Source organism: Canis lupus, chromosome 5, assembly GCF_003254725.2.
Source record: "Canis lupus dingo isolate Sandy chromosome 5, ASM325472v2, whole genome shotgun sequence".
NCBI classification, from domain to species: Eukaryota; Metazoa; Chordata; class Mammalia; order Carnivora; family Canidae; genus Canis; species Canis lupus.
The window spans coordinates 52,423,372-52,442,853 of NC_064247.1; the positions used below are offsets into that span (position 1 = coordinate 52,423,372).

The 19,482-nt window shown below is 43.1% G+C and overlaps 1 protein-coding gene and 1 long non-coding RNA gene across 24 annotated transcripts in view; both read left to right on the forward strand.

Annotated features, from left to right (window-relative positions):
* DAB1 (DAB adaptor protein 1) overlaps nt 1–19,482 on the forward strand; it is a 1,117,693-nt gene that overhangs the window by 911,281 nt on the left and 186,930 nt on the right. The window lies entirely within an intron of this gene.
* On the forward strand, nt 35–1,100 carry LOC125755136 (uncharacterized). Its single transcript, XR_007410843.1, has 2 exons — nt 35–375; nt 906–1,100. It is a non-coding gene; the product is annotated as an uncharacterized LOC125755136 (long non-coding RNA).

Genomic DNA, 19,482 nt, shown 5'->3' on the forward strand with positions numbered 1-19,482 from the left:
ATTATACTTTGTGTCCCTCTGCATTACACTGACCTTCTTGCACATCTGTTTCCCCAGCCACTTTGTAGCTACTGAGGGCAGGGACTGGTCACTCAGAGACCCCAGGACCTAGCACAGGGCTTATCAATAGTACTCACTCAGTGAATGGTGGAAGTTTATGGAGAAGGAAAATCAGAGATATATATAAATAAGATATGCATGTGTGTATAAGACAGAGAGGGAGGGAGGAGGGGGGTATTTATAGGGAATTAGCTCATGGGCTTCTAGAGCCTGAGAAGTCCCACGATCTGCCATCTTCAAGCTAGAGTCCCCAGAAAGCTGATGGGGTCGCACCAGTCTGAGTCCAAGGGCCTGAGAACCAGGAGCGCTCATGCTGTAAGTGCCAGTCTAAGGGTAGGAGAAGACCAATGTCCCAGCTCAGCTAGGCAGAGGAGAGGGATTGCCTTCATCCACATTTTGGTTCTTTTATTCAGGCTGTCCTTGGACTGAATGAGGCCCACTGGCATTCTGGAGGGCAATCTGCTTTATTCAGGCTACTGATTGAAATGCTAATCTCTTCCAGAAACATCCTAACAGACACATCTAGAAATAATGTTTAACCAGGTACCTAGGCACTCTGTGGCCCAATCAAGTTGACACATAATGTGAACCATCACAATAAGCAAGAGAAAGAACAAAATGGTGAAGTGTTAAGGGGGTTCTGGGTTAGCGGAGCCACCTCATTTTATAAGTGAAGCAACAGGGTCTGAAAGAGCTTACCTGCCTGGAAGGTAATGCTACCTAAGCCTTGTTCTATAGGTTAAATGCTTCCTGCTTCCTCTCTTATTTTTTACCTAAGGAGGAAGGTGTATTAATACAACAGTGTTTTCTTGTTCCTCCTCCTTATGGATCTGTCCTGGGCCCAGAGGTCAAGACCCTGTCCTTCCTGACCCCTGCACTGTAACTGCACTGACCAGTATGGTGGCCACTAGCAACATGCAACTATTGAACACCTGATGTGTGGCTAATCAAAATGGAAATGTGCTATAAATGTAAACTACATGCCAGATTTCAACACCTTGGAACAACAACAATAAAAATGTGAAGTATCTCACTGATAATTTTTTATATTGATGACATGTTGAAATGATGCTACTTTGGATACATCAGGTTAAGCTAAATGTATTCATAAAAGTCCACCTGTTTCTTTTTACCTTTTAAAATGTGGCTAAAAGAAAATTTCAAATTCCATCTCTAGCTCAATTTCTGTTTCTTTTGGACAGCGCTGCCCTAGGTCGTCGTCCCAGGCCCTTGGCAGCCTAGAGCTTCAACTGGTCTCCCACCTGCTGCTCCTCCTGCCCTCTCATTCTCCAGCTTGTGGTAACCCCCTCCTGCCACACTTCACTGGCCAGATCCTCCGTGCCTTATTGCTCAGCACAGGCTGGCAGAAGGTGATCTGAGATTAAGGTTGGATCCAGCCTTGAGTCCAAACTTTGCCACTGATTTAACCACTGAACCTTGGGAAGATTTGTGCTCCTTGAATGCTGGATTCCTCTTGTTTAAAATGGAAATAATAGGGGTGCCTAGGTGGCTCAGTCAGTTAAGTGTCCACTCTTGATTTCAGCTCAGGCCTGAGCTCACAGTCATGACAGCGAGCCCTGCATCAGGCTCCACACTCAGTGCAGAGTCTGCTTCAGATTCTCTCTCCCTTCCCCTCTGCCCCTCCTGCTCATGATCTGTCTCTCTCTCTCTCTCTCTCTCTCTCTCTCCCTCCATCTTTCTCACTCTTTCTTTGTTGAATAAATAAATCTTAAATAAAATGGAAGTAACAATAAAGACAAAAGATAAAAGAATATCTTTTATCTTTCTAATAGAAGATAAAAGTGAAAAAGAGTCCATATGACTGCTTTGTAAGTAACAAAATGGTGTGTACGTGCTAATAGTACTAGTAACTACAGCCCCCCAAACTTGGACCACTTAGTTCCCTTCGCTGAGTGTCTGGTCATTTGTAAAACAAGGGGATGGACAAGGCATCTCTCCAGCCCTGTGGTTTTATGGTAGGATGCAGGATGCTATCACACAGAGAACATTAGTTTGGGAAGCAAACCACCACATCTTACCTGCACTTCAAATTCTTTCATGTATCTTCTCTGAGGTAGCCTGGGTGGAGGACTCCTTGTACTGATGGTCATGAGCACAATGAAAAAAAAGCTGCATAAATATAAACATGATAAAATCTCAACCTTATACAGCCCTTAGAATTTAGTTTTCACATAAAACTTTTTTTTTTTTTTTGAGACAGGAAGCTTCATTTTTACTCTCAAACTGCTCGCTTCTCAGAGATGGCAGTTGTTAGGAGTGCTCCATATCCCTGCACAGCAGAGTGAACTTTAATGCCCTCACCTCACTTTGGAGAAAGGGAGGTCACACTTTATACCTGGGGAGACACCCCAAGGGTTGTCTGGTTCTTTGGTATGGAAATGATTTGGTCCAATTTCTTGCTGGCTTAGAATTCTGAAAGGCTTGTAAAGTTGATGGCTCAAACCCCGATCAGCTGGGGTAGGGCAGAAGGTGGGCTGGCAGGTGATTTGGAGTGGATGGGCAGAGCACGTGCTCCAGCTCTTGTCAACAAAGGTAGCTGGGGATCCCTTGGTGGTGCAGCGGTTTAGCGCCTGCCTTTGGCCCAGGGCGCAATCCTGGAGACCCAGGATCGAATCCCACATCGGGCTCCCGGTGCATGGAGCCTGCTTCTCCCTCTGCCTGTGTCTCTGCCTCTCTCTCTCTCTCTCTGTGTGACTATCATAAATAAATAAAAAATTAAAAAAAAAACAAAACAAAACAAAAAAAAAAAAAACAAAGGTAGCTGGTCCTGGGTGCCCAGTCTACCAACTCACCACTCTGGAACCACAGCTGGATCTGTTTCTGGGCTCCTCCATGGAGCCGCTGGTATGGATGACATTCCTGCTGAAGTGGACGTTGTAGTCTCCCCAGATGGTGCTGGGAGTAGCCATATCCAAGCTGGTGTATTGTATCTTGGCCTTTGAGGTGTAGGCCATTCTAGGGCCTTCCCAGACCATGGACGCTCTCTGGTGCCTGCAGACCTTCATCTCTAGCAAGCATAAAGCTCCACCTCTCAAAGGGCTGCATCACGTCCGCTAGGAGCCAGTGTTGCACCCCACCTAGGTTCACTACCACCAGCATCCCCTCCTGGGTCTGGATGAGCCCTCCTGACCTGGAAGCAGGCTTGGCTTAGGGCCCCTGGCCAGTGGCTGAGTGCAGAGAGGAGAGCACCCTGACAGGCAGATCCCCCAGAGGATGAGAGGGAGGGTTGGCCACATACAACATTGTTGAATTGACGTTTCCACCACACTTCAAGTCTGTGTGTAACCCTAGTTTGCAGATGACTAAAGGGAGACACTTGATGTTAAGACCTCAGAGTTGCCTGTCTGTAAGGTTGGAGCAGGGATTTGAATGAGCCTCTCACTCTCCCCTGTACATCATATTATATCTGATGTGTTGAGAAGAGAAACAAACTTCCTTTTAGGCTGGTTGCCTTGTCACTTCCACCTGTCTTAACACTATGGCTCTGTGTGGGGTCTCCCTCAGTACTGTCCATGGAGTGCCCCCAGTTTGCAGCAGCATAGCACTTGGAAGTCTGCAGCTCTTTTTCTCCAAAAGATCCCTCACTGAAGAGCCTAAAAGAACTCTGAGTGTTTTCATTGACTTTTCTGATCTTCCAACTCAAGTTAAAAGCATCATTTTGCTTCACTGTCAGTCAATTTCACTTTTGTGAGAATTTTAAAGATGTATAAGCCCCTAAGGTGACAGTCCCAGCCTGATGCTGTCACGCTGAGCTGTGTCATATTGAATTCTGTCACTGAAGAGAAACAAAATGAAATGCACCCAGGTGTAAAATTCCAGGCCTTGTTCATTCTTATCAATACCAGATTAGAATGGCAGAGTCTAATATTATGAAATTGATATGATGAAGATTGATGTTTTAACTTTAATGGGTTGGTAGTAAAATGTATCATTTGTATATTCATGTATTCATATACATGCACAGACAGTGAAAACGATTTCCTTTGGCCTCATCTTTAAAATTTTAAATATTTTTTTATTGGTAATCAGACTTGGTATTGGTTGAAATATACGTACTCCCTTGTTAGCCTTAAAAATAAAATAACCAGTTATTTTTATCAGCAAAATGGGTTTATGTGGTAAAACCAGAGACTTGTAACTTGAGACACAGGAGCTAGGGCAAAAGCATAGGCAAGTCTGGAGAACAAAGGAGATGATCTTTTATAGAGGGAAGAAGAAAGTTGGGAGAGGCTGGTACAACCAGGAAGTCCATTGGACTAAACTGGATGTCTGAAGTATAGTGGCTTTTCATTGGCTGAGTTGTGACAATCTCATTGGCTGGATTGTTGCTGGGTGAGGAGAAAATTTTCTTGTTCTGGAGGTAAAGTAGGCTTCTTGTCCTTGGGAACCCAAAGCACCTTGGTTCCTGTTGGGGTGTGTAAGTGGAAGTGTGTGCGAGAGCCCCTTTCTGGCCTCCTGACTGCATTTAGAATGAGGTTTCATTTGGTTTCACACTCTCCTTTGCCCTTCTTTTGAAAGCCAGTGAATTTGATTGCAACCATATGGTGTTTTCATCAAATAGTGATTTGCCTTTGGTTTGAGATGAACTTTATATGCATGTGTGTATGTGTGTGTGCGCGCCTGTGTTTGGGTATATATTCTTACAGTGTTCCTCAAAATGCAGACTATTTTTTGAGACAGCAGGTTGAGAAATGAAGCTTTTGGTGTATCACGGTTGAGAAATGAAGCTTTTGGTGTATCACTGATGAGACACAGTAGTCTAGGAGACATGAAGCTTTTATAACACTTACTAAGAAATCGCTACCCCCTCAATATCTGCACCCCTACCCCTATCCAACCCCCATCAAGTGGGATAAGCAAGCCCCTGCTCACTTTACCTACAGGACACAGACTGGAACATTTTATTTGTATTAGAGTTTTATCGTTATCTAGTGCAATAGTTCATTCTCAAGGGTTTTGTGGCAGAAAAATATTAAATGACTGCCCTATTCTATTGTCCTTTTTAAGTATGGTTTTGGTTATATTTTAACAACATAGCCGTAGACTATTCTTTCAAATATTAATGGAAGTACTATGTCTTTAAACTACACAATAATGACTCTAGCAACACAATGCTTATTAATATTAATACCAGTGCTAATGAGAACAGCTACCATAGGTCAACTTTTTAAGCACTGGTTCAGATATTTTTTTTCTACCTTTCCATTTAATCTTTACAGTAATCCTAGAAGTTAGACATTATTATCTCAGTTCTCTTAATGAGGAAACCAAGGCTTAAGGAGGTTAAATCATTTGGCTAAGGTCATACCATTTGTAAGAAGCTAAACGGAGATTTCAATTTAGGTCTCTTTAGCCCAAGTGATGAGGCTTTTCTGTAATCCTATAAATACCTTTTCCTATGAAATTGTGTTACGTTTACATTCCAGTAGACCAAGTAGGTTGAGAGTGTGCCTGGTATGTGCAAGGGGAAGGTAAAGGATACAGGTGTAGAGACCAGAGGCAAGGAACAACTGAGGGCCATTGAATTAAACAACAGTAAGAGGGAGTGTCGTGATCTAGACATTATGCACATTGGTTCCTCCCATAGTGTTGTGGACTAGGCATCACGCATGTGGGTTTCTCCCACTTTGCAATTGCTGGTTATCCAGTAACGGTAGTCAAAGTTCAAGAGCAGATTAAGGTCAAATAAAGCAGCAAAATGTTAGCTGTCAGATTTGTTCAGCTCAGTGACAGGAGATGTGAGTTATATTACAGGGTGGTCCTCTTAGCTCGCAAAACAAAGGTGTGAAGTGGAATTGAAGCTGACCGCCAGGCATCCGTCTTCCCTTGTGATTAGGTAAAGGGCATTATTGACAGCAACAAGCACACCCTGCAGTGGAGGGACAGTTGTCTGTAGAAGCTTTTACTGTTGCTAATACCCGCCCAGTTTCAATGTAAAGTATGAACTTTCCCCAGTTCATTTGATCGTCTTTACAGCAGAGGGAGAGCATGTGTTTAAATGGGGAAGAAACCAGTGTGTTTACAGCATATGGTTTGGGTTGAGCTTTCTGAGTATTGCTTAAAAATATGGATGTTTGGTAAATGCTGGTCCAGTGAATAAAAACCCAGTCCAGAGACACTGAATGCAATAATGTCATTTCCATGCTGAATCACCATCCCTTGGAATTCTTATCCTGGGAGTCCTCTCAGTTTATTCTTCTATTTATCTCCTACTCACTTACTCAACTTGCCCTGTCCAGTTAGCCTCCAGGGGACCCTCACTCTGTGCCAGGCCCTGTGTGATATGCTGGGATTGGAGGGCAGTCTTGCAGGGCTCTGCCGTCTAGAGCTCACCTTCTCAAGGGAGGAACTAGCAGTAGAGTTGTTTCCTGAATAGCCCTGAGAACACCCTGTGACTCTGCATTTTTCTCCAAAGCCTAAGGTGGGCTCCGAATTCCCTGTAGCCCTGCTGAACGTACCCTCTATAACCCTCCAGTTCTCTGTGTTATAGTCCTGCCGAGGTAAGGACATGGCATTAGAATCAAACACTCCTAGACCCGAATCTCTGTCTTGCCACGTTTGAGCTCTTGGTCTTTAGCTCTTGACTCCCTGGGGCCTCAGTTTTCTTATCTATAAAATGGGGATGAAAATTAATAAATAGGGATATCATGAAATCTAGGAAAAGAACATGCAGTGAAATCACTTGTCACAGTACATGCCTTTAATAAACACTTAGGTAAGAGTGGAATCGTTATTTTAACAAAGTGAGTGCTGAGTGTTTACCATGGGCCAGATTCTATTCCGGATGCTTCCACTGCAGAGATAATTGAGATGCAGATGGTTTTGGTATAATGGTATCAATAAGTGGAAGATGCCTAGGGAGATGGCTCCTGAAGGATAAGAAGGGGTAGACAGGTGAGAACCTCAAGAAGATTGTTGTTCCGGGCTAAGGGATCAATGTGATCCATGGCGTCTAGACAAGAAGCCTCATTAGGAAGGGATACAGATTAGGAAGGGGTTGCTGACTACCAGGGCCCTACCATATCTGCTGTTGTCTGTCATCCTAGTGCCAGCTGCCCATAGCTGCATTTCTGTGTGGACTTTTGTGGAACTGAGGAAGGTCATTCTGCTGGTCAGGGTTGTTGACATCTCTTGGGAGCAGCCTCTGACCAGTGACTCTGGGAGTTAGCTTATAAGTAGCTTGGCTCCTTCACCCTTTAGGTGGGATAATTCTGAGGATATATGTTTATATTGTTTTCTGTCTTTGGCATTTGGTTTCATCCCTTTTCATTGGCTACCTTCTCTTTTTATAGCACTTCCTCACTCCCCTGACAGCGCTTCTTGCATCTCTCTCATCACTTACTTGCACTGGAATTTTCATTTCAGTGTCTGCTAGAGGGCAGCTCAAAGTAACCAAGGAAGTATTTTCCCAGCTTGGTTTCCAGTGGTCATATGTCTGTCTCCAGGTTTTTGACCTCTTTAGATACTTTTTACATGACCTGACAAATCAGCCATCAACTTGTTTTCAACTGTGGTTTTTATTAAACTCTAAAGAATCAAGCCCTTCAAGACATAAATACACAGTCCATCCCAAGACTTAAAGCCCTGCCTAAGGAAATGTCTAGCAAAGGCGGGTTAAGCTCCATTTAGAAAGAGAAAGGCTATAAAATAATTCATTAAATTATGTTTATAAATGGACATAAAGGTTTTTCTGCTTTTCCTTTGGGGACAACTCATAAACTAAAGAGTCTAAACTTTTGTCATCTACATTTCTATGATATCTGGAGCAAACGGCATTTGTTAATAAAAATAAGTATGGCTGGGGTGCCTGGGTGGCTTAGTCTGTTTGACTCTTGGTTTTGGCTGAGTTCATCACCTCAGGGTCATAGGATCGAGCCAAGTCAGGCTCTGCGCTGGATGTGGAACCTGCTTGAGATTCTCTTCTTCTCCCTCTGCCCCTCTCCCTGCTCATGCTCACGTGCGTGCTCTCTCTCATAAATAAATAAATCTTAAAAAAATTAATAAGCATGGCTATCATTAGAGAGCCCAGTGTGTGTGTCAGACATCTTACACACACAAAAAAAAATGCCATTATAATGCCCATATCTGACACAGGAGACTCAGCAGGGCCAAAGGAGAGACTTTCTGACTTTTGAAAACACCTGCACGTTTCCCCATTTCTACTCTCGGGCTCTTGATAGAGTCCCTTGCTTAGGACTATGTTCTGAACTGTAGACACAGCCCAGCAGAAGAACCACAAGGACCAAGACTTCAGAAGCCAGATGAGCAGTGAGAAACCTCAGACCTGAACTTCCACACAGTGTTTTGAGCAAAGGAAAGAACCAGGAGCCACACAGCCTGGCACACAGTGTCAGCAGTTTGTTTCATGAAAGGAATAGCAAATGGGAAGAGACAGGCCTGGGTGCTGAAGTTTTAACGTAAATATAAAGAAGAGGTAAAAATAAGCACATTGGTGTTATAGTCTCTGCCTTTTTTCGTAGAATCTTAGGCTGTTCCCATGTCTCGAATCTTAACTGACCAGGCAGTCGGAGCTAGGAATTCATGGAGCTGGAAATAGAACCCAGATCATTGACAGCCAAGCCTGGCGCTCTCTGCTAGGCGGAGGTACTATTTCATCCTCCAGGCTGGAGAGAGGGTGGTGAGGAAAGAGTGTATCCTGCAGCTTTGCGTCTCGTTCCCCTAGCTAAGCATCTCTTCCTTTCCCTCTCCCTCCTCCCCCTCCCTTCCTCCCCCTGCTCTCCCCCAAAGCCTTTCTAACAAGCTCTTAGTTACCTAAATTATAGAACAAAACCAGCTTCCTGCTAACCCCTTTGGACTTCAATTAAAGACATATTCAAATTCGTTCCATGCTCCAGCGCCATCAGCACTAAATAGCACATAAGCACTTTTGCAGTGCTTAATGTAAACTTGTTGAAAAATGTACATTATTTTTCATTGACTTTAAATTGGATAAATGCTCATTGAAAAGAATAAAGTGAATTGGTATTGGAGAGAGCATTAAGAGAGAGAAAGAGAAGTGCCAATAAAGACATGTGGTTTCTAAATGGAGAGCCACTAATTTCTCTTTGCACAGTCATTTGGTCTGTACTGTTTGGATGTATTCAGAGACATTGTACATACTAATGAAATTAGGTTTGTTAAGCCAGTGTGTTGGAGATGGAAGCCTGGTGGAAACACGTTGGCTTTGAGGTTAGGCAAGGGACTTTGCCTCTTTTGAGGCTCAGTGTTTATATCTGTGAGGCCAAAGAGGTAACACCTAGCTTCCAGGTGGGGTTGGTGGTGGTGGTGCACATTACACGAGGTGGCATATTGACGTGTCCTGTGGTTTCTGACAAACTGGAGATGATCAATTATTCTTCGCTCTGTTTCCAGGTAAGAAAAGTGGCTGATGTCTCAGTCAGAAGACTGACTTTGGGGTGTCGGTGGGGAGAACTTTCCTTACCCCCCTTGTCTTGTCCCCTGCCCCACTTCCCCTTGACTAAGCCCAGAGAGGGTGGAGACTGTGCTACTCTGTACTCAACAATATTGAGGGTGTGCAAAAAAATCATTGTTGGGAAGTACAGTGAGTGACATCAGGCTGAACCAGCCAATTACTACTGAGGTAGACTGCCAGGAAACCCAATTTTGGGGAGATTTTATTTTCTAGGGACTCTGCCTTTCATTAGATGGTGACACAAATTCTTCTTTGTGTTGGGTATGGGAGATGTTCCCCTCGTGCTTTACAGTAACCGAGGGAGGCCACAGTGATAAGACATGGAGGGTTTTCTCTAACCTTCCATTAATACCCTCAAATGGGTGGGCTTTAATTTCCCACCAAGTAGCCTTATTTTCAAAAGGTGAGAAGCTCATATGAGAAATTGTTTCAACCATCTTATTCGCTGCATTGAAAGCTCTTTAAAGTGAGTGTTGCCATTTGTATTTTAATAGGGGTGGAGACTGAAGAATTATTGCTATTTTTCAAAGCCTTCTAGACATAGCTCTGATCGCAATGAATGAAAATCTACTTCGGTAAAAAGTGCATGGCAATATAAGTAGGATGTTGACCTTAATCACAAATGCTTAAGCATTTGCTGCCTGCCTATTCCATGAAATACTTTACCTACATCTCAACATGATCCACAGGACAGTTCCAGCAAAGCCTGTATTTATCCCCACCATACACAGAAGGAAACTGAGGCTTTAGGTGTGCCTGCCTTCCTTCCTTCCTTCCTTCCTTCCTTCCTTCCTTCCTTCCTTCAAGGCTTTTAGGAAGCTGGCTGGGATGGCTTCCCTATGATCATGTCATCAAAGAAGTGCCCAGGTCATGAATCAAACTCCGGTGACTCCAAATCTAGGTTTTTCCCCTTAATGTTTCAGATCTGTACCAAAGCTAGGCTAGTTTTGTAGGCCAGCTAATACCAATGCTAGGCATTTCTCTAGGCTGGTGCTTTCATTTTTCTTTCTCTAGAACCTTAAGTCTCTGGAGATGCCTTAGGAGTCAAGAGGTCAAGCGGGAGCCTGAGTAAATGGCACCCAGTGCCCCCTACTTCTCTTTCCTTCTTTTTAAATTTTTTTTAAGATTTATTTATTTATTTGAGAGAGTAGGGGGAGCATGAATACACTGGGGAGGGGCAAAGGAAGAGGGAGAGATAGAGAATCTGAAGTAGACTCCCTCCAACTTAGGGCTTGATCTCACAACCCTGAGGTCATGACCTGAGCCAAAACCAAGAACCAGACACTTAACTGAACCACCCAGGTATCCCCCTGCTTTTTTTAATTTAAAGATTTTATTTATTTGAGAGAGAGAGAGCATGAGCAGGGGGCAGAGGAAGAAGGAGAAACAGATTCCCTACTCAGCAGGGAGCCCAATGCAGGGCTCAATCCCAGGACCCTGAGATCATGATCCCAGCTGAAGATAGCCATTTAATAGTCTGAGCCACCCAGGCAGCACCCCCTGCCTGCTTGTCTTTCAAAAGAACTATGTTTTATCTTTTTTTAGGCTTTTGTGTTTCCAGGTACTGTTACATTTGGAAAAAAAAATTTCTTTTGCTGATATCTTTTTAAAAGCACTGCTCTGAAAAGTCAAGCCAAAATCTAGCAAGTCAAGTCAAGTCTTGTTTATACCAGTTGTCCACAGATCCAGAACAGGTTGCATAATGTCCTTCAAACAAACAGGCATTAAGACACAGTGATGAAAAACACACAGATAGGAGCTTGGGTTGGAACGGAGACCATGTATCCAATTGCACAGGCCATTGAATACAGTGAGCTCTGCCATTGATGAATCACTCGAAGGACCTTTATTAGCTGTCGAATGGAAGTTATACAGAGATTCCCACTGGTCAGTTGGTTCTTGGTCACTTTAGCTTAAAGGCTGGCCTAGTTGCTGTTCTGTTGCCATTGACACGGTCATATGTGCTACTGAGAACAGTAACGTGGGCAGCAAGGTGGTAGCCTGTCTCAATGGTGACTGGTTCCCATCTCCATGAGGCCTCCTTACTCATCACCTCAGGCAGCAGGTCCCTGCTCAGCTCACCCCTGCACGTGTATGTCAAGTTCCACATTTCGCTTTCCTTGCATTCAGGGAGCTTATAGTCCAGTATAGGAAGAGATAGATGTACATGTAGAGCTTAATGGAGAAGCCGAGAAGACAGGAAGGGTAAGGGAGAGGGGCCTGCCAGGATTAATAACTGTTTATCTCATGGAGAAAGAATAACGAGATCTTTCTGTTCGAGTGTCCAAATCTTGGAAATGTGAACAGCTATGTGGCAGTCATTCTGTGTGGCTGTGGCTAGGGGTGATGATGCTCTTTCCTTGGGCTCCTTTGTAGGCACTGTTTCCTGGCCCTGAAACCATTCATGCATTTCCACCACAAAACATGCCTCTGCATTTCACCCGCCCTCACACACAGATGTCAACTTAAACCCCCTTTTCCTTCAGAAGCCCCCTAGTATGGGCCAATCCTAATATGCATGCACTTGAATTGATCCTCCATCCAACCTCCTTCGTTATACTGGAAGCAAGGACTATGCCTGTGGAATGAGTGAATGACAAAGAGCTGTGAAAGTGGGTTAAATTTAGCTATAGGGAGCCTGGATCTTGGACTTCATCCTGAAAGCAACAGGGTGTCTCTGAACTTACTAACGGAGGGGAATTACATGATCTGATTTGTAAAGAAAACAACAACAACAAAAAAACACCCCACAATAATTGGTACTAGTGCGATAACTTAATCATGGGGCTTCAGTGAAGATGAAATGAAATAATGGAGGAATATTAAAAAAAAAATTCTAAACTGTAAAGTGTTAACCCAAATGGAGTGTGTAGCTACTGTACTCTTTCTTTTTGAAGCCTGCTGTTCAGAATTAGTATTTCAATGAATGAAACCAGCCCCCTTCAATTTCTAATCTTGATTCAACTGGTAATTCAGTGGTTAATTCCCCTTTACATTTGCTCCTCTTCCCAGTGAATGCAGGTAAAGGGATCCTACTTATAGACCTGGCCTCTCTTTGCATTTCAATGGGTTCCCAAGTGGAACTGCCAAATTCCGATGCTGCTATTAAAATGGGCAGCACACCAACAAAAATCTGCCCTCATCAAAAATTCAAGAAAATAAAATAAAAAGATGTAAGGCCACATTTTCAAAGGATTCAGCCTGACCCCCTTGTATTTTTTTTTGTGTATGCAAAATGTATTTTTTCGCACCTGCAGGCATAGTCTCTATAAGCCAACTATAGCCTCCAAATTGCCAAGGCTTAAAAAAAAAAAAAAATCTGCCTTTCAAATTCAGCCCAGAAACCCAGTAATGAAACCAGGATGGGTGGAGGGCTGCCTAAAACTATTTATAGGAATATTGGGGGAGATAATTACTACCTTGAGGCTTATTCTGAAATACCTCTGCTTGGCAGAAATATGTGTACTGCACGCACATCAGAGATTGAAGGGACTCCTTAAAGATGGCGGATTACTTTCATTTGTGACAGTGGCAGCTTGAATGCCTTCCTTTTCCTTAACCTCATTTTTAAATCAATCTGGAGAAGATGCTTTGAAAATTTCAACTGCATTCATTCATGTATTCATTCATGCATGCATTCCTCTTTCATCTGAGCTTTCATAGAACGAGTTTACTGAGTATCTTCCAGGTCTCAGGCTCTGTGCTGGGCTCTGGATTCAGCAGTGAACACAAAGGCAGTCCCTATTCTTGTGCATTTTTTAACTGAGTGTGGAAGACAGCTCTCCAATGGTTATTCAGATAATTCATTAAAATCATGGTAAGAGTTTTTGGAGAAAATGCTAGTTTCTCTGCTAAAGAAGTTTCCATGAGGGCAGCACGTTTTGTCTGTTTTGTTCATTCTGAATTTCCATTCCTATAACAGTCCTGGCATGCACTTTTCATAAATTTTGAAACTTAGGGTGCTTTCTCAGGGGATATATGAGAAGGTCCTAATGCAGATGGAAAAGTCCAGGAAAGTGGCATTTCCCAGGGAAATGGCATGTAGGGTGAGATCTGAAGAGTGACTGCAAGTCAGGTGGTTAAGGGCACACATAGGGGTTGGAGAGTGGTCTGGGAGAGGAAAGAGTTTGTGAGGAGACCCCACAGGAAGATGGCCCTGTACCCTTGAGGCACTGAGCGAAGGCTAGAATCATCAAGAAGAGTGAAGAGTGAGTCTGCAGATGTAAGCAGGGGCTGGATCACGTGGGATGTTGAAGGTGACAGCCAACATGCAGAAGTGCGAAGGGGTTCTGATCTGTGTTAGCCCTGCTGATAGAATCCAGGAAACTCTGCTTAGTGGTGGCATCATGTGCACTGGGTCTTAATGGAGTGGCTCCTGGGAGGATTTGGAAGTTGATAGACACCATCAATCAGCAAAGACTGTAGATGTGCTTGTACTCCAAGGCTCCAAGAAAGTATGGTTGGTGCATAGTAAGTGTGTTTCGACTAACGGTGGATGAATGAATGCTTATTCATGCCTACTGTGAATGCCTACTGTGTGCCAAGCAGGAAGGGGGTTTCACTGACAAAGCTGCAGAAATGTGACCGCAAGAGGTCTCTCTGCAGTGGCTTTGCAGAAGTAGCAGTGACTTCTGGTTTAGGATCCCAGCCCTTATTCTTGCTTGGCTCTGTGGCCTTGAGAGAGTCACCTAGAACTATCTGAATTAAATGTGTGCAATGCATCTAGCACAGTGGCTGTCTCATAGTAAATGCTGCCTCAATTCTTTCATCCATGTTTATTCATTCAACAAGCATTTATCACATGCCTGCTGTATACCTGACCCTAGGTGAAGTACTGAGGACACTGATGAATGAAGACATCAGAAAAAAATACCTTGCCTTACCCACTTACTCAGGTAGTTTGTTTTGATTATCAAATGAGAATGTGTAGGAAGCTGTATTGGAAATTTGAAAGTGATGTAAAATATGAGCTGTTTTTATTCCATAACCTTGCTTATTTATTGATCACCTTCAAGCATTAGCTTATAAAATTACAAGTGAAATCGCTTGTGGACCTGGTCAAATGCAATTATAAAAAGTTTAGCTAGATTCTTATTAAGTTCCAGGCACTGTCCTAAGCTTTGCATATATTAGATCATTTAATCCTTACCATACCCCTATGAAGAAACTGAGGCCCAGAAAGCACTTGCCCCAAATTAGATGGGGGGAAGCAACAGACTCAGGTTCAAACTCGGGCACCCTATCTCCAGAGCATGTGTTGGTAACCACTACATAACACATAGCGCCAAGACTAGATTTTTGTTTCTGTGTGATACTGATCATTGTTTGCTGCCTCTCCTCCCTGTCACAGGCTATATTCATTGTCTGTTACCTGAGGGCTGAGACGATGTTGACTTTTACCCACTGTACCTAGAACAGTACCTGGTATATAGTATGTAATCACTTAATACATGCTGAGCAAATGCTTTCTAGCAGCTTCAACACTATCTGACACAAATAGATTGACCTCAGGACAGGCTGCAGGAGAACCATAGTTCTGAAATACCTAAAAGGGTGTAAAGGATGGGGGAGGCATAGTCACCAGTAATTTCAGACCCGCTAGGGGGCAGTATTCAAAAAGAGGTAGTTCTTTGCCTAAGGTCATTCTGGTGATCTAATATTAAAAAAAAAAAAATGACTTGATTAAATAAAATATTGATTTGAGTTTCATAGCCCTGCTAGAACTATAGCATGGACAGTGATGGATACCAGGAGACAAAAATCTCTTGGTCCTGTGCCCAAAAGTTGCAGGTGTGCTCATGGGTTTGGATGACCTGCCCATGGTCACACACAGCTTGCTAATGGCAGAGACAGGCTGAGAACCCAAGGTTTTGGCTCAGGAAATAAAATGATGGTTTATTATGCCCACCAGTTTTAGAACTGCAGTTTTAAATTATGCTCACTTATTTTCCCAGTTTTTAGACTTGTATTTGATTTGGAAGTCAGTTCTTTAATTAACATGGGGATTGAGAGGAGAGCAAGACATAACACTAGGCTTCTCATTCTGGTTCCCATTTGTTATTCATGTCCTTGGTGAACTGAAGCAATCATGTTATTCCCCTGCTTTAACCTCTGTCGTTGGCTGCTCACACCTACAGGAAGGTGTCCATGTTCACGTACAGGAAGATGCTTCACGTTCTTATTTCTGCTTCATTGTCTGCCAGGTCCTACTCGAAGCACTCCTACTGACCTCAGCGAGCATACTACCATCGCTCTGACCTCTCCAGCCTTGCCTGGCTCCTGCTCAGATTATAAAACTCAGCATAGACATCGGCTCCTCTAGGAAGCCATCCTGAAGTTCCCCTCCTAAGCCTTTCAGGCTAATGGCTTTTCCTGTTTCCTCTCATACCACAAGGTGCTGACTTAGGATAGTATCTGTTGTGAACGTTTTGAGAAAAGGCTCTGTCTGGAATCTTCTGTGAATTCAGAGTTGAATTCAGTATATATCACACACTAGGTACATAAAACAAGCAAATAAATGTGAAACAAATTGATAAATGAGCTAGAGGACAAATCACAATTGAGTTTGCCTCATTTCTCTTTTCCTTCTCTGGGGGACTTGAGATTAGTGGACTTTCCTTGACTCTCTTGTGTGTTTTCCATTCATTAAACCCTGATGTTCAACCCACTAACCCTCCCTTCCGACCTGCACTTCTGAGAAGCCTTTGGGAATCCTAGATGGCAGCCTGGGCAAATCTGGATCCCTTAGTGCTGCTTGGTCCTGGGCTAGACACTTTTCAAGTGCATTTTATGTCACTTATTCTTTAAAACCATCCTGTGAAAGACTGACCATTCTTCCCATTTGACAGGGCAAGGAGACATGAGATGCTTGACTCAAGGTCATGGAGCAGGTCATGAAGCTGTGGCTGGGCCTCTGACTTTTGACTCCAAATACCTTTGTCTCTTTTTCTTACTTCTGAATCTTTAGTAGCAGCAATTTTATTCCACAAACATCCATAGTTGGCTCTATCCATAACCCGTGATTTCAGCATTGTTCGTGTACCAAAAAGAAGTGAAGAAATGATTCACACATAGCCCACCATCATTCTCTTCCTTACTCACCACAGGCATGCCTGTAGTGGTATTTCCCTGCTGTTTCTTTAATAGTGGCTGCTGGGCCATCAGGGAGGCAGCTTCTCTTGAAGAAAAGGTGACAAAAACATCCCTTCCCTCCAGGTGGTGGCACAGCTCCCAGGAGCAGCCCTGTGTGGCTTACTCAAGCACCAGGCAGTTCCTGCTACCCTGTGACTTGCTGAAGTACCCTACATATGGATTTTTTAAAGGTTTCCATTTATTAATTCCCTTTTTAAAAAACACTGGGACTTAGAATTTCTACTTTGCCAAGAGAAGAAATTATTAAAAGGTGCAGGAACCCCACTCTTCTTTTGATGCCATTTTGGAAGAGACTTGTTAACAAGGTAATAAGGATGCTAGCCAAAGCCCTCACAGGGGTGAATGGGGTCTCAGGTATGGTGGTGGTTTCCAGACAGGGGCTGGTCTCACTAACTGTAATCCTAGATCTTTCCCTTTCCCCATCTCAGTGTCTTCCTCTGGGCAAGTATAGTCTCTTCTCTACACAGCTGCCAGAGGCTTTTTCTTTCAATGAATTCAACAAATGTTCATTAGACCAACGCCGTACTTGGTTCTCTTCTGGGGACTCCCATGGTACACACAGCCCATTACAGAGTACTAACCTTGACAGACAGACCCTTGCCAACTGGGCCCAACAGATGCTCTCGTCTTTTCCTGTACCCCACACACTCCTGCACCCCATACTTCACTGTTTTCCCCCAGTACACCCTGCTTTTCCACAGATCAGCACCTCCACCACTGCATCTTCTGTCTTGCCTTTGCCTTTCCCCTCTCTTGACTTGGAAATGCCTTATCTCCTCCTTCAGATTCCAGCTGACATATCACTTCCTCTGGGAATGCTTCCTTCATTCTCCCAGGAAAATGGATGCTTAACCTGTGTGTGCCTGTGTGTGTGTGTGTGTGTGTGTGTGTGTGTGTGTGTGTGTTGGGCCAGAATATGGATGGGCAGGACATTCTAGGTAGAGGGGACAGAGTGCAAAGGGGGAAGAGTTTGGGGTATTTGAAGGACTAAGAGAAGGCTAATGCACCTAGTGTGTTCCTAGTAGGAGATGCAGCTCTGAACTTACAACCTCAGGCCCATGCACAGTATTTGTGGATTTTATTCTAAATATAGTAGGAAAGTCTTGAGAGGTTTCATGATACTCCATTAAATTACCTTGCTTTAGGACCATATCTTGTCTTCCCTGCTAGACAGTGAATTCCTTGAGACTAGCAGCTCTTCTTCAGCTCCACATCCCTTGCTCTGGAACATGGTAGGTGTTAGTGAATGTTTAGTATTTACTAGAAGGTTACAAGGGAGGAGGAGGGATATGCTAATGAACCCAGGTCTGCTACAAGTTGCTTACATCCCTTCTCATTTCTTCCAAATCATATTTTAATATCCTTCCACCTACTGGTATAAGTTTGGCAGACAGAGTTGATGGGAAAAGCAAGTTTTCATTTATTGTAGTTTATGTTTATTGTATGTACTATATTCTCATTATTTTATGTGCAAAGAATGTTTCTTAAGCAATACTCTTTGGGGAGATAATATGCAAAGAGATCTTCTATTTCATTTTTACTAACACCCACTGCAGTTTGCTAAATCATCACCTTCAAACCATAGTTTAATTTAATAGACTTTATTGCTTTCCAAAGCATTTCCCAGGAGTCAGAGTACATTCCTTCCCTAAGTTTTAGAAATAACTGACTCTAAGATGTACAAGTATAGTTAAACAGGTGTTTTGTCCCCTTCAGCCTTTTGGAGTCTGTGTGTCTGTCTCCCACATCTGAAGAGTAGACTTTTCTGACTCGAGAAGAGAAAGATATCCAAAGGGGATGGAAAACCATGTGCTCTAAAGAATAGTCTGTGGATTTGCAATTACATCAGTCTGGCTCAATGTAAGATCTTGGATGAATAAATATTTTAAAGCTTTAGTTTCCAGCTTTGTTTCCAGCTTTGTAAGATGAGGATAGCTGTACCTAGTTCATGTTATGTTTTTAACAGCACTTTTTAAAAAAGGAATTTTATAAAGTGCTTGTCAAAGGTCTAATACATGGTAAGTGTTAAAGAAAGAGTAGCTGTTAATAGTTAAAATGCTACTTTTTGCCACGTGGCTTCAATTAAGCTTCTGAGCTTTTTGTGCCTCTATATCTTCATCTCTAAAATGGGGATAATGATAGCAGGCTACCTCGTAGGTTTCTTGTACAGATCAAATGAGCCAGTACTTATGAAGTACTGAGGAAGTGCTCGACATATGGTAAATCCTCAGTAAATATTAGCTAGCTTCCTTTATTACTAATTACTAATCTCTATTAGAGATTAATGATTCCTCACTTACTCTGAAGTGCCTGCAAGTCAGAAATATTTTCAGTTCTTGATTTTTCTGAACAATTGCCTTTGTTGTGATAACTGTAATATTCTGGAGTCTCCATTGCCAGTTAGCTTAGCTTGGTTGACCCCATTGAAAAATGCCTGATGACTCAGAGTTCAAAAACTACCTTAATTAAACAAAATTGTCTAGGTCAGTGTTGGGCTAAGACTGACTTATTAAAGACCTTTAATTAACAAAAGCTTCTCCTCATTATGTTATTCAAGACTTCATCAAATCATCAAAAATGTTTGCTAAGCTCTGCGACTTGCCAGCTACCCACCTGCTCCTATTGTCACTGCATGGTCATCTCCTCCTGCCACATGACAAACAGAAAAGAGATGTTTGCTGAGATGAGAACTCCACAACTTCAGCTCTAGCTCTGGGTGTGGTATTGTGATGAGGGACAGTAGCACTGAGCTAGTGCACATAAATTGGGCCCCTCTTTAAGTAGAGAATTCACACTCATATGCCAGAAGCATTTTT